Raw genomic sequence first — 15,275 nt, forward strand, 5'->3', positions numbered from 1 at the left:
TGACAGACACTGACCATTTAAGAGGAAAGCTGCCCTTCTTCTGTAATATAAAACCAGACAGTGTCTTTAGAATGCCAAATAATAACATTCAACAGGAAAAAAGAGGCAATGCAGACAGGTATTAAAAATGGTCTTTGGGTAAAAATGGAAGATACATCTAAGGTTAAATCTCCAAGTTTAGCTTTTCATGTCTTACTAAATTCTAATGGTAAGTCTTTCACATGCTTGCATTAGCAAACATTTATTTATTCACAGACAATAAAAGCATATTACTTTATGTTATGGGCCAATTTTGAAGTCCAGAAAAATTGGGAGTTCATGTTAAATTAGTTCTTTCAATCATTCAGGTAAGGCTTTAAATTGCTACTGCCCATATTGCAGACATGAAAATGTCTCTATTGCTGTGAAAAACAGTCAAAGCTAATATCAGCTGCCAAATTTAATGAAATATATCTTTTACATATATATTATATAATGTATGTTTTTATTTCTTTATTTTATTTTCCTGGACTTAAGACAGATTCATAGATTTCACTAGGCAAATTAAATTTAACACCTTCAGGAATGGGTTTATAAATTTCTGTAACAGTTATCCTTGTTGTCTCTGGAGAATGTCCCCCTATTTACAGTTTAGAAACTCCCTTTGCTAAAAGAGATGAGTCTATGTACAAATAGCCCCTTCCATCCTCTGCATTCCCTCCTTAAATCCTTAGGAAACCCTGGAGGTTCACACTGGGCAGCAAGAGCAGTGGCTGCGTAGTACAAAGATAGGCTGGCTTGGCGCAGTGTCCCTCACATCTAGCAGAGCTTTGCTCTACAAATGGTACAGCTTCAATGAACGGGCTTCGGAGCAGCTACCAGCATGAATTTCTGGCAGATAACTAAAGGAGACGTGTGCCACGTGAAACCTTTCTTGCTAGGTTTCAAGGTATTAAAGGATAAGCACTGGAAGAGTGTGGCACAGAGGCAGGCTTGCCTATCAGCCGTGATAACTACTAGAAAAAGAAACATCTTCTTGATGGTTATTATAAAGATTATAAAGAACATTGATGTGAACTCCCTTCCAGTACAGTTCTAAAAGAACACCAGAATCTGTCCGCAATAAGATACTGCCCTTAGTACAGAGAAATCTGGGGACAATATTTTATGGATAGGCAACATATGAAAATCTAAGCCATTTCAAAAAATCATTTAAGAATAATTTCCAGGTACAATTCTGAGTCACTTTTTTCAGTAGCTTATACGCATCAAAGAAACAATCAGCAACAACTTTTGATCTGTAACCAGTGAGAAATTAAGAAACAGCACTCATTGTTTACCTTCCTTTTTCTTTGTTAATTGATATGAAAAAGGAAACTGGAGATAAAAAAAAAGGACTTAAACTGAAGAACAATTCCTGAGATGGCAGGAAAAAATTTCAGTGGACTTGTGGCAGTTTGCACAAACTAAGGATCTTTCTCTCAGTCTTCTCCAAAGTAAAGTGAGACAGTATAATTTGGGGCAATTCTCTCTTTGGTCAGCTTGATTTGTGTTCTTCTTTTTCCTCTATCACAAGCAGAAACTCCTCAGTAAGAATTCACTTACTTCTGAGACATGCCAGGAGCTAGAACTGTTATTATCCTGGGCGGGTATTATTGTCATACTGTGGAAGCAATGCAATATATAAATGTTAGACTTCAGTCTTAAGTTACATATTTTAATTATTTTTCGGTGACTAGAGTTCAACTGCTGTAGCTTCCCCCCACCCCCATCTTTTTTTTCTTTTTTTCTCATATGCACGTGCATAGGCTCGTGATAAACTGCTGGGGATGAGACAATTACTAGCCAACAGTGTAAGAATCTTTACCTCTGTAAAATGCTTAGCTCTGAGATGATTCTCATAGCTATCATTGCCAAAAGCCTGAGGATGCATCTAATTTAGACAAGAATTCTGCATTTCCAAATTATGCTCTGATTTTTTTTTCTGCTGGCAGTTTGACATGCTCTCTTTTGTATTATTATTATTATTATTATTATTATTATTATTATTATTATTATTATTATTATCATCATCATCATCATCATCATCACCATCATCTATAATTTAACAGCTCTCTTTTTATAGCCGTGTTATGGTCCCCACGGTCTAAGCAAATATGCTATTGACCGTAGTTTATGTCTACAATAATAAAAGAATTTATTATTTCAGCAATATTCTTTGCTGTTTGTAAAGTTTTCTCTCCTATCTACTCAGGCGTCATTTTGTTCTGAAAGACCAAAGGGTACTTCAGTATGTGGATGAATCATAGAAGCAATCTATCTGTCTACTCAAATTTTGTATTTAACAGGTAACATCACTAAGGATTTTATGGCAAAGGACAGGCTGAATCATTTCTGTTAGTGCTGCATCCCTGTGCTGAGTTCATGCCAACACGGGAAAGTTATAAAACTATAATTTTAGGTGAGACTATAATTTCTTGTTTCAGCACAGGAAACATTTCTCGTTTCATTTTACTAGCATAATTATAGTGGTAATAATGAGCAGGAAACTATAACTGCTAGAATTTTCCCAGATTAAGAGGTTAACAGTTTGTCAAAGATACTGGGCCTTTTCCACAGCTGTAGCAAGAACTGTTGTCTCCTGAAGCAAATCCCAGTATCCTTTCCTTCCCTTCCCTTCCCTTCCCTTCCCTTCCCTTCCCTTCCCTTCCCTTCCCTTCCCTTCCCTTCCCTTCCTTCCTTCCCTTCCCTTCCCTTCCCTCCCTTCCCTTCCCTTCCTTTCCCTTCCCTTCCCTTCCCTTCCCTTCCCTTCCCTTCCCTTCCCTTCCCTTCCCTTCCTTCCCTTCCTTACCCTCCCTTCCCTTCCCTTCCCTTCCCTTCCCTTCCTTTCCCTTCCCTTCCCTTCCCTTACCCTCCCTTCCCTTCCCTTCCCTTCCCTTCCCTTCCCTTCCCTTCCCTTCCTTCCCTTCCCTTCCCTTCCCTTCCTTTCCCTTCCCTTCCCTTCCCTTACCCTCCCTTCCCTTCCCTTCCCTTCCCTTCCCTTCCCTTCCCTTCCCTTCCCTTCCCTTCCCTTCCCTTCCCTTCCCTCTCCCCTTTATATAGTTGTTTAATGATGCTTTCAGAATTAGGGTCATCTGCCTTACTTTTGATGAAAACATTACTGATTTGTTGGAGGTTCACAGTCAGATTTTCAGCTGGCTTTATTCATTTAAATAAGGCATCTAATTTAGAAGCCTACTTTTCCTAAGATTTTACTCTAGTCATTGGAAAGAGATAGCACACTTCAGACTGTGATTTACCTTCCTTCTGTCTTCTCCTTCCCACTTCTTGTTTCTTCCCAGAGGTGACTTTTGAACTACTTTTGAGTATGTGATATGAGGACGTGGTTTTACTTGAACACTGGTAATACTGAGTGTTAATTATTAGATTCTAAAATATAGATGACTGAATATTATTTGCATTTTAATTGTATTACAGATAATAGAGTGTCTTTCCCATTGGACTAAAATGTTAGTAATTACCACAGTCACTCCTAATAAAGTTGGTGAGATTTGAAAAGTGTATTTTCATTTCTTGTTTTTCAGTTTCTGGCTTGGACTTTCAAATGGTAAGGCATTCTGCTAGGAGAGTTTTCATGTCTTTTTTATGAGCTGTTGTGAGATGACTTTGCACTGAAGTTTTCAGTTCCTGCATCTGGTGGCACAAATGAAATGTTGTAAGTGGTTTTATTATTTTTTTATTTTTCATATTTAATTTTCATTTTTAATGTTAGGTAACATAATAGTAGTTTTAGCTGTCTGCTGTCTGCTAATGTCAGAGATTATAGCCTGAGAGTTTCAGATTAGACACTCGGGAAAGAAAAATCCTCTAGAAGGGCAGTGCAACACTGTCACGGGCTACCCGGAAAGGTTGTGAAATGCCCTTGGAAATTGTCAAGCCTTGGCTAGACAAAGGCACAGCTGGCCTTTCTAGTGTTGGGCATAGCCCCATTCTGTGTAGGAACTGACCTACACGAACTCCATAGACATCCCTCCCAACCAGCACTTCTATCATACTGTGATAGTGCTGTGGCTCAGTAAAACAGAAAAGGTAAAAGGAGTCAGCTGCCATGACAAGGGTTATATATCAGGATAAGCATCCCGGAGAATTACAGCCTTTAGACTTCTTGATTTCCAGGAACTGCTCCATATCACACCAACATACTGTGCTAAAAAGGGATGATGAGAAAGCTGATCGATCCTCAGGTGTAGGTGATAGAGAGAGGTATATCACAACCTCAGTCTCTCTATTTCCATGGCTTATTTTTGTCTGATAAGGAGTTGCACCATTGCTTGCTCTGGGCTGGCTGCAAATTACATAGTTGTGCCCTTGTGACCTGAGTCAAAAAGCACAGCCTAGGCAGGACAAGCAAGGGACTGGATCTAGGGATTGTTCAGGTGGTCTCTAAATCTCACATATCACTGTGTTACCATCAAAGGGTGATTCATGGTCAGCCTTGTATAACTGGCATGTGCTAACAGAGTTATAATTGATATACCTCTATTTTTTTCTATGTAAATTCATTGTTTCCTCTTTGCTATAAGCAAATGCATTATTCCTGCTATACCTCAGCATAACTGCTAAAGTTACTTCAGAGCACAACACAGTGCTTTTGTTCTGGTATTTTCACATATCACTAATGCAAGCAGACTCACCAACAAAACTATTTGTACTGTATGGTCTCCTCAAGTGTCTTTACCCTAGTAAATGCTCCTGGATGCATTATGGAGATTCATCAGTGATTGTAGGAAAAGAATAATTTCCTTTTTATATTCTCTTTAATGCTGATAAATCAAAAGTGTTGATAGGTTAAACTTGAAATAATAGCCACATCCTACAGGAATGTGCAGCAAGGGAAATGGATGTTACTTTATGGAATGACTGTATAAAATGAAGTGTTTAGGTAGAGATTAAAAACTCTCCTACAAACAGCATTCATCATATTTTTCTCTTAATGGGAATGCTGTCATACTTCTGTATGCTAATGCTATTTCTGCCATTCAAATAAAAAACTCCGTGCAGGGATCAGTCTTTTAGGTAACAGTAAGCAAACTCAATACTTTGCTGTGACATCTCTATTGTAGTTCGCATTTTACCTCCTTTTTGATACAGATAAATTCTATTACTGTGCCCTGCCTGCTTAAATGAAAGATACATCTTTCTTCAAGATTGGGCAGATCAGTGAGGGCCATAAAATATTAATGATGAAAGCTTGGGGAATTAGATGTGTCTGTGACTATAGGTTTATCTTGTTGGCAGAGATTTCTCAGTCTAACCTATTTCTTTTGTGTGATCTCCATCAGAAATGACATACTGTAGAAAATATTATGCCTGTTCAGATTAAAATATATGTGGTTTTTCAGACCGGTTAAAGGGCCTGAATTTTTTATTTAATGATCCAAGTTTATTTAACAGCTTTATAAATTGTGCAGCACAGTTTTGTTGTTCAAAAGCAGAGCTGTTTGCCAGTATGCAGTTTCCTTTTATTTCTCTTGCTATCCTGCTACTCTGCAGAATGCTGTTCCTCACATGGAGCTAGACGAATGGATAGAAGAATAGAGAAAGAAAATGATAGCTTCATTTGCAATCTTGTGCCACGACAGGGAAAAGATACTTAACCAGCTAGTTGCCATGGTGGTTACAGTGTGTGCTGCAGGAGAAGCTGTTAACAGACTTCTAGTTTTTGACTAGTCCCTGTTATCTGGGGATTGAAGGGGAATGGGAAGTGATCACGCCCTCTTCCTTTCCAATACTTCTTTTTATCCCATGTGTTTGGGGCTTGCTTATGTTAAACTAAATTGTATCAAAACTTCTGTCCCGAAGGCTAGAGGACTAAGTGAACTTTGGTTGAGGGATATTTTCTTTTATCTTCCTTGTTGCACTACCTCATACTTCTTGATTTATGTCTTCGTTTGTTAGCTGCAGTTGACATGGGTTAGTTAAATAGAAGCAACTCTTGGGTTGAAGAGGCAGCCATTGTTTTCAAATCAATGTTAGCCTGTGCAAGGTAGATTTTAATGAATTATCCAGATAGCAACATGCATAGGAATGGGTATCCTGACTGCGCAGTGAAGAATAAAAGGAATTACATAAGAACAGGTCATGCTAAAAGTCCACGAAGTACAATTAGCTGTCTCTATTAGTAGTCTGTGACAATGTGGATTTTTACATCCTTGATAAATTAATTGTATACTACTAGGAAGATTTTGCATTTTCTCTCCTACTTCAATCATGCTGCTTGCCATGCATTTGTTACTTCCATGTTCTTTCATTTACTACTGTGATGGGATTTTATCAACCTGCTTAAAATAAAATTTGGAGAAAATGGTTCTGCTTGTCTAGACCGCTCAAAAATTATGCTGAGTCTCTAAAGACAGGAGTAATCTCACCTAACTTTAGTCTTGCAAAAGTGGAATAAATGGAGAGAGACAGTTTGCCTATTCAGAGTACCTTTCTTAAATAGTTATCTTAGCATGGGTTTAATTACTTTATAATAAGTACCTATGTAAGTAGCTTAGACTACATGACTAACACTTAGGTGACTAAAACCATAGGATGAATTCTTTCCTAGTAGTTGAAAGCATTGCCAATTCTGTTGACATTACTGTCAGCCAGCTTCAGGGTACTGCCTTCAGGGCTCAAAGTGTGGGAGGTGGTGACACAGGAGTTAATTCTTGGTTTTATGCCTTGGCCAGATCTGATACTACACTAGTAACTCCAGTCTGTCTTTTTGATTACCCTATAAAAAACATTTCCCATCAAAACTCCTTGTTAAATTTACACTTCCACCAACAATGGGGACTTGAATCTCATGATCTTCCAGTGGCAGACTCCCGCAAATTCATTATCCAATATTGTCTCCTTTCTGTCCATTTCTGTAGCTCCTTGGAAATCAGGAGTTGACAGTCCTCCAGTCCCTGAGCTATACCCAGGAGGTTCCAAAGTTGATGCAGTTTCTGGGCTCTGCACACATTTTTCTTTTTGTCAGTAGCTTCCCATGTGTGCTGATGCTGGTTTGCTGAGAGTATTTCCAAGAGTCAGAAGGAGTGAGGAGTTTCTGGTGGGACGTAAGCAGGACAGTCTGGTGCTCTACCAGAAATCCTATTCCTGTGGAACATTTTTAACATTCTGCTTTCCATTCTTATAAGAACAACAATTTTCTCAAAATTTTCGAAAAGAAATTTAACTTTCAGGGAGACTTGATACTTTGTAAAAGACACCTATGGTGTCAAGATTCTTCTTGAGGTGACCAGAAAACCTATTGCACAACACAGTTCTGTCCTGTGCCCAGTGTGCTTCGCACATCAGAGCTAAGGTGGCAGTGGTGGATGAGAACGCTAGCCTGTGGTGTCTAATTGGTCTTATCCCTACCAATCTCCCATTTTTTTACCTCATTTTTGTCTATTAAAAAGAAAAAAAAAGAAAAAAAAAAAAGGAAAAGGAGCTTTCTTTTCCTCCAAAGTAAAATAAAATACCAAGTTATATGTTTCACAAACACAAGAAGAATCAAGCAGTTTGCTATGTCATGTTGGCTTTTTGGATAGTGTTAAATGAAATCACACATCACTCAGACTTTCTAATTACTAGTATGCTGCATGGAGGAAGTCTTTCAGTAATTAACCTTTCAATTAATCAAAGTACATTTTCTGCTTCTCTCCATCTCCAACCTATTTTATGTTTTTCCTTCCTTTATTTTTTATCTTCTGCTTTGTGCTCTAGACCTGCCTTTGAAATAATAAGATCAAGTCCCTGATTCACAGCTATGAAAATTTTGAGCTGCACTGTAAGATGACAGACAGAGCAGGGTAAAGCTTATTTTAATTCTAATAATTCTGAATTAAAATATCACTTTTAGATGATAGAAAAATAACACCCATGACCTATTTTTCTTGGGTAGAATCATGTACACTCATAAAGATGTTCAGCTTTTCATTCAGCCTCAAAGGTTATTCATTTTAGAAATGTAGAACTCTTTGTGAAGAGGGACATAATTGTTCCTTCTTTATACAATAGAACTTCATCAAACTGAAAACTGAGCTCACATATCACCTGCAGATTTTCTCATCGTTTGCCACAATGTTCCCATTTTTTAATCTGCATTTCTTAGATAGTAATTTTTGTCATTGTATTCTATAAAAATATGGAGCCATTTACAAACAAAGTACAGTACAAGTAGGAGGCTTACAAGCCAATATATGCAAATATGAAAGTATTGATGATTTTATGAAGTTTTCTGAGCATGCACAGTAGAGAGGTCAGGTAAAAAAACTCAGAAATAATAGTCTATTTTATAAAGTAATAAAAAAATGGAAACTGTTTGATAAATGTAGTTTTCTGGAGCAAAGAACAATATAGACAATTTTCTTTTTCTCTTCTATCCACTTAAGCAAATGTAATAATGTATTTCAACTCAACTGCATGGCAGAGACTAAATGCTAAACAGTCAGACTAAATGGTCTGCTAGTTGACCTGATGTTTTATCAATATCTCTGCTGAATTAATTAATCATTATCTTCTGTATGTATGTTCACATATTTTTTTCTTACACTCATACATACACTTAGAAAAGACTACAAATGAACTGCTAGACAGCGTCCCATTGGGAAACAACATTGACCTACTTCTGAGGGTTGCAATATTGAGGGATTTACCAATGTGCAATTTCAATGCACATTTTTTCCATTCAAAGAAATTGCTTAGGCTATTTAGAAATTTTGGCTAAAAAACAGTGGTCAGCTTTAACAGGGAGGTCATCATTAACAAACTTTATGGGTCACAGTGGGACACCTGCCTCCCAGTTTACTTCTCAGCAAGAGAAAATGTGGTTTTAGTTTGATGTCAGTAGGAAGCAGCTGAAATCAGAGTCAACCCTCCAGCTTCTCTTTTGGCAACAAAGTTATTCATTTGGTTGCATTTTTAGAATTACAAAAGAAAAAATTAATTTACTTTCAGCAATAAAAGATTGAAATTGTAGTGCTGAAAAACACAGTAAAGGAAGACTCAAACATGAAAAAAAAAGCCTCATCTTGCACTATTGAAGAAAAGTTTTCCCAAACCTATTGTTCCCAATCCTATTTCCAAATTCTATTTTCTACCTTTAACAGTGTCTTCAGGACTGATAAGAACTGTATGAAGATTACTGTAAATGTTCATGCAAATCCACTTTTTATATATATTTACTTTAGTTAGACTTACACTTTTCCACTTCCTTTTATATGAATATTCTTTTGACTAAATATAACAGATCCAGCACTATGCAAAAGATGAATTTTAGAATTCAAACTGCAGCAAGAAATGTTTAGATACCTATCAACTGGACAAAGAAACATTTTATGACATCTCTGAGAAATTATAACAAACATGATAAAAATGGTAAGTATTCCCAGGGAACAATTTTAATCAAGTCAAAGACTGGAAGTAAAAATAATTAAAAATATCTTAAAACAGCTGAATTTATAATTTATTATGTGTCTTCTCCAAAGAAAAACAAAATCTAAAAATAGGCTAAATGTGTTAGATAAATTATTCATTGCAAATTATTTTCATAGCAATAGTTAGGTTCATTTGTTGGTTCTACACCTGCTTAAAATTGGAACTGTCCTGTCATGAATCAGCAGCTTCCTTCCAGATTAGTTTACACCTTTCCTTTCAATATTTATATTCAGCAGGTTAAAATGTTAAAATACAAGCTGATACTAAGCAAAAACATAGGTGTCCGGTATTTTAATTTCACAGACTGCTGTTTTGGGTTTATTTAGCAGAGAAGTGTGAATTAAACTAGTGTTATATCCAAATATAGCTGAATAGCTTGTTGCTGCCCTAATTAAAACATCTTGTCAGCAAATACTTCAGGAATAAGAATTTTAATCATACTGCTTTTGGTGGAATATCTCAGAGTGAATGGCTTTTTTTTCCTAAAATTTTTAAAAATAGCAATAATAGCTAACACAGTTTTGGTATAATGAGCTATCTGAAAAAGTATTATCATAGAATTATATAGAATCATAGGATGCTTTGAGTTGGAAGGGACCTTAAAGATCATCTAGTTCCACGCCCCCTGCCACATGGCATATAGCTATAAGTCTGACTGCTTTTCTGCATCAGGAAAAGATCTTTTACAAATTAACATTATGATTGCATTTAAATGTAATGAGAATATCACTGCTAACAGACCAGCAAAGGGGCTGTAGTGCTGCCTGTTCAAAAGAAGCTTTCGAGTAACATCCCTGAAAATGTACTTACTGATGTAATGCACTGATCTCCAAACATTAGCTATGAAATCGTGAGAATCAAAGGAACCAATGTAACAAGATTAAGCTTTATGTCAATAGAGGCAATAACTTTATTTATTAATTTAATTATGCCATACAATGAGCAAATAAAGAATAATGCAATAAAGATGATGGCAAATTTATGTGCAACAATTATATAAAATGCATTCAAATATGATTATACTGGTACAGAATAAATATAAAAAAAAGAATGAACAGGAAAAGTAAAAAGTAAAGAACATTAAAAAAACCACTAATGAAGAATTAATGTTGTAAGAAATTTACTTAGGTGAACCGATTAAGCATCAAAAAAATCTTGAACATCTGCAGGTGGGAACATCTGCCTAAGCAGACATTCAGGGTCAGAGGAATGTAATCTCTATGACAAAATCTCTTTATTATCATAATAATATAAAATATATTACTCTAGACAATGTAATAAGATATTAGATTGTATGGTTTGGTCTTAATTAAAAAAAGCTTTAAAAAATACATTTACGGTTGACTTGGCAATCAAGTTGTTTCTTTTTAAGGTTTGCTTGTAAAATGTCAAATTGACACAGGTTGCGTGTTAGTGTCATTCATTACTAAACTACTATTCAACTTTTTATTTTATTCTATTCTATTCTATTTCTAATAGCTAACATATCCTGTTTCATAACTCCCTAACTGAAATTAAATGGCAGGTTTACAGTCATGCAGAATCAGGTTTACCTGTTTGTTCAGACTTTGCAAGTTAACGAAGACTCTGTTCAAACGCTGGCTCTGAACAAGGCTGAGGGAGGTTTTCCGTCTGTCCTTCCTAGCTGCCCACATAGGGTAAATGTCCTTTTGGAAGGAGGAGAAGTTTGATCTTTTTCTGAGAGCACTTGAGCATACGCGTATGGGAGAAGAGCCTACAAGAAAGCCGAGGTTGTGGAGGGAGAGACAGACACAGAGAGCAGGGACGCCCCAGCACTGTCGGGGAGCAGACACGTAGACTGGTCTTGGAGATGATTAGGGAGATTTTTTTCCTGGGGAAGCAAAGTGATTGTGCAAAGTCTGTTTCAAGCAGGAAGCTACTAAATGTTGCTAATCTGAGAGATTTCACGGGCACAGAGGGTCTGGGAGTGCTTGTTACCAAGAAGTCTTTTGTTTCTATTCTGTCTTGTTTTGAGCTTCTTTTTTCCTAAAAATGTAACTGGTTTCAATTTCTGCTCTAATAAATCTAGCTGTAGGTGTTAGAAACACCTTGGATGCTCTGGTATGAGCTGGTCTTGCAGTTTCAGCCCAGCAGGTTCTGAAGGAGGTGGGTGTGAGCCTAGATGGCTGCACTGCTCCCGTTGTGAACACTGGCTGAAGGCAGCCATGAGGGGGGCTTTTTTAAATTAGCATAAGGCATATCACTACACTAATTCTTTCAAAATACCTTCAAAACATGAGCTTGGGAACTTAAATTTGTCATTTTATTAGTCACAAAAGTCATGGTCTTAATGGTGATACTGAATTTATGATATATTACCTACCTCTTGCTAGTTTATACATTCTACATATGGTAATTACTTGTCCATCCATCCTAGAGGACGTAAGTAAATACTAGCCCTGCCTTGCTATTAGTCTTATTACAAGTACTGGCTCTCAAACTAGTTGATTAGTATGAATTAAATACAGTCCCCAAATCATATATAGTTAAAGTTTACTATTTGTTTCAGTCTCTTAGAATCACTTTCATGTCCAGTAGCTTGGCTTTTTGATTGTGAGCAGATTCAACAAAAGACATTTTTATAGTTTCCTTACATTTGCTTAGACCTTCATATTTGCAACAACTTTGCTGGTAGTTCCTTCTCCTTCATTGTACTCCAGTTCTTAAAATCTCATTTTGCAGGCTAAGCTTTATGTTAGTTAACCACTAGTTTCCAGGAAAGGTGTTATTAGATAGAAGGTAATTTTTTAAAGAAATGTTGAATATTTGCTGTATTTAATGGATATGGAAGATATTCTTCCATACAGATTTTGTGGATAGAAAAAATTGAAATATATTTCTAATATCTAGTCCTTTTAAGTACTGTATGATCCCTCTAATCTTATACAGCTCTGTATGGTCCATGATCCCTCCACGGTTATATACAACTCTATAGTCCTATATATGACCATCCTGAGTAGAATATGTTTAATTTATTACACATCATTGTACATGCATACAAGTATGCATTACATTCATCATGTAAGCATTGTCTTTGAATAATTTTTCCTCTGGTTTGCATAGCACTACTGCTGAAAGTTCCTTTAAATAGTCACAGCTACACAATCTGGGTTTATATGTTTTTTTCCTATGTGAAAACCGCAGATTCTAAGCAGTATTTTCCTTCCTGACATACTAGCTAAAACATGCTGAGATATATTTATATCCATAACCAATGACACATTCATTTTACTGCTTAACTAGGCAATAAAAATGCACAACAGCATTTAAAGGATAACTTATCATGCTGAATTCAATCATATTTTAGAAATGAGTCTCACTATTGTGCCTGTTGATACATGTTCTGTACTTGGACTCTCTCCCACCATGAAAAAAATTGAGAGTGTGGAAACAGGCATTGGATCAAAACAAAATAGAAGGATCTAACTATTCAAATAATTTACATTTTTGCACTTCTTTGTAAGTCATTGCAGACTGTAAGCCAATATAGAAACACAAAGTACATTTTCACATAGTTTAACAGAAACAACAAATGATAAAAGAGCACTGTGTACTACAGAGCTACAGAACCTGAAATATTCACGGGAAAAAAAAAACCACCAAAATGCAGATAATGTATGACCTGTGATTTATTTCTAATCATCTTTGTTTCTGTAGATATGCTAATGAAAAATAACTAGGCTGTTTACTGCACACAAACTTGCTGGAATATACTGCCTTTAGGCAACAAACTGTCTAACTTTTCAAGTAGCCCTTTGAAATAATGTATTAACATAGTTAAAGGGTATCCCAGAAAGATGTCATTTCACCTATTGATATTACAAGGTTATATCATATTGGTCATGGTCATATCAGAGGTAAAAAGGACATTGAAAGCCTAGGCTGATGTCTAACTGCAATCCAGATGTATTAGAAAGCGACACAGAAAACAGTGATTTTATGTGATGATCTCAATGGTCATTAAAGCTCAAACATTCAATGATATAAAAATAGTGGAAACTATTCCATCTCTCTGCCTAAACCAAAATTTAAAAAAAGGTACACACATGCTGAGCAAGAATTAGATACTATGTCATACTGAGAGCTGATGGCACCTAAAACTATAGCTGCATTCTGGCTTTTTGTTTCATGCTCTGGAAGTCACCAAGAAGAGCAGGAAGCAATCGCAGCATTTTCCTTGTCATCTCACAGCTCTTCTTGAAGTGTCCATCTCCAAAATTCCATGGTAAAAAATTAAAAATACTCTAACCACAAACACACAAAAATTTTGCCAGCAAAGATTTCTAAGAAGGTTCTTGTACTTAATATAAGCCCCTTTCACTATCATATCCATTTCCATCAAAGAGTCACAGCTAACAAAGACGGAATTTCGTGGTTTCCCCCGCCTTGCTTATTCTCTACATTAAGGATTTATATAAAATGAACAACTGTAAACTGAGAATGGAAGAAGCCCAATATCTGCCTGATTTTCCAGTTGCAAGCAATTCAACCATTTTCCTCTAATTTACTACAGTTATATGCCTGGGACACGTATGTCTAATATACAAATCAGTGAGTCACAGTGTGCTTGCTTGGCTGCATTTGCAGATACGGTCAGTCCCACTTCCCTCAGCCACACACACAAGAGCCAGTCATAAAATTTGGTTGGTTGCTAAATATTTACAGTTCAAAAATAGTGATCATAAACAATACTGTGAATACTTTATTTTCCAAGGAGATTGTGTCTGTGTTTGGTGAAGATGTGTCCGTGGCCTCTAGAGCTCCAATTAAAAAGCGTATTCTCACACAGCTTGCTTCTAAATAAGCTTTCGGGCATGCATGAGCCGTGCTTCCTCTGCAACTCTGCAGGCACGATGGTTCAGACCACCACCTCTTACCATGCTCTGTCCTCCCTGACACAAGCACAGCTTTTGGAAGCCTGATACGTGCGTTTCCTCCTGCAATTATTGAGTGACTGTTTATTTTGTGCACTGGAATATTGAACACATTTCTGCTTAGCCTGGTTTTGTTCACACACCCTCTAGGATTTTAGGGTTTTTTTGTTGTTTGTGGGATTTTTGTGGGGGTTTTGTGGTTGGGGTTTTTTTTTTTTCCACACTGTTTTTTGCCACAGTTAGATTTTCAGACAGGCTTTTGATATTAGAAAAGTTTTCGGAACATATTAGGAAATACAATTGACTGTACTGTCTGCTGACAGACTATTGGGTGGTATTAGTGGCAGCAGACTGGTGTTTATTCCGACTATCTTTAACTATCTAAAAGTTAGGGATCTAGGCTAAACTAGTTACGTATGTTATTTCTATAGTCAGTAAATAAAGAGGAAGACACTTTGAAGGAGCATTCATTCACCTTTTAAAACTGCTATCAGGGCACCTTTGGGAACCGTTAGTACACATTGACTGTACAGGGAGCCTAAATCAGCTAGTTTAGATAAGACAACTAAAATCAAGTGACATAAACCTAAAAAGATGTTATTCTATACATAGAGAAGATAATATGCCCTGGAAGAGAGAGTGGCGAGTTTAAACTGACATAACATGCCAAAGGGCTAAGATTCAGTCTCAGTCTAAATGCAGGGTGTGATCTGAACTGTGCCCTCTGATAAAGAAGCAAGTTACATTGGCCAGTAGTAATAGAAGGGTTAAAACCCTCTTAATACCACATTTTTACCTGCCTGAACACCACTGCACCTCTACAGGGAAAAGAGAGATGAACTGGCTACATTGCTTTAATCTTTTCTTTTCCTAGTGACAGATATACAGAGGATGATACAGAATTACTGTCACAGAGTCATTTTACAGTTG

General features: G+C 36.6%; 1 protein-coding gene across 8 annotated transcripts in view; it reads left to right on the forward strand.

The window, feature by feature from the left end:
- The window catches only part of MGAT4C (MGAT4 family member C), a 419,270-nt gene that overhangs the window by 373,405 nt on the left and 30,590 nt on the right, over positions 1-15,275 (forward strand). For 2 of the 8 annotated variants that reach the window (XM_030003157.1, XM_030003159.1), the window contains exon 4: positions 3,564-3,694. The exons of 5 other annotated variants lie outside the window; for them this stretch is intronic. The gene's annotated coding sequence lies outside the window, so the exon portion shown is untranslated. Of the gene's footprint in view, positions 1-3,538; positions 3,695-15,275 lie in introns of those variants that run through there. One more of the 8 variants, XM_030003160.1, reaches the window with a different exon arrangement.

Source organism: Aquila chrysaetos, chromosome 26, assembly GCF_900496995.4.
Source record: "Aquila chrysaetos chrysaetos chromosome 26, bAquChr1.4, whole genome shotgun sequence".
In the NCBI taxonomy this organism is placed as follows: Eukaryota; Metazoa; Chordata; class Aves; order Accipitriformes; family Accipitridae; genus Aquila; species Aquila chrysaetos.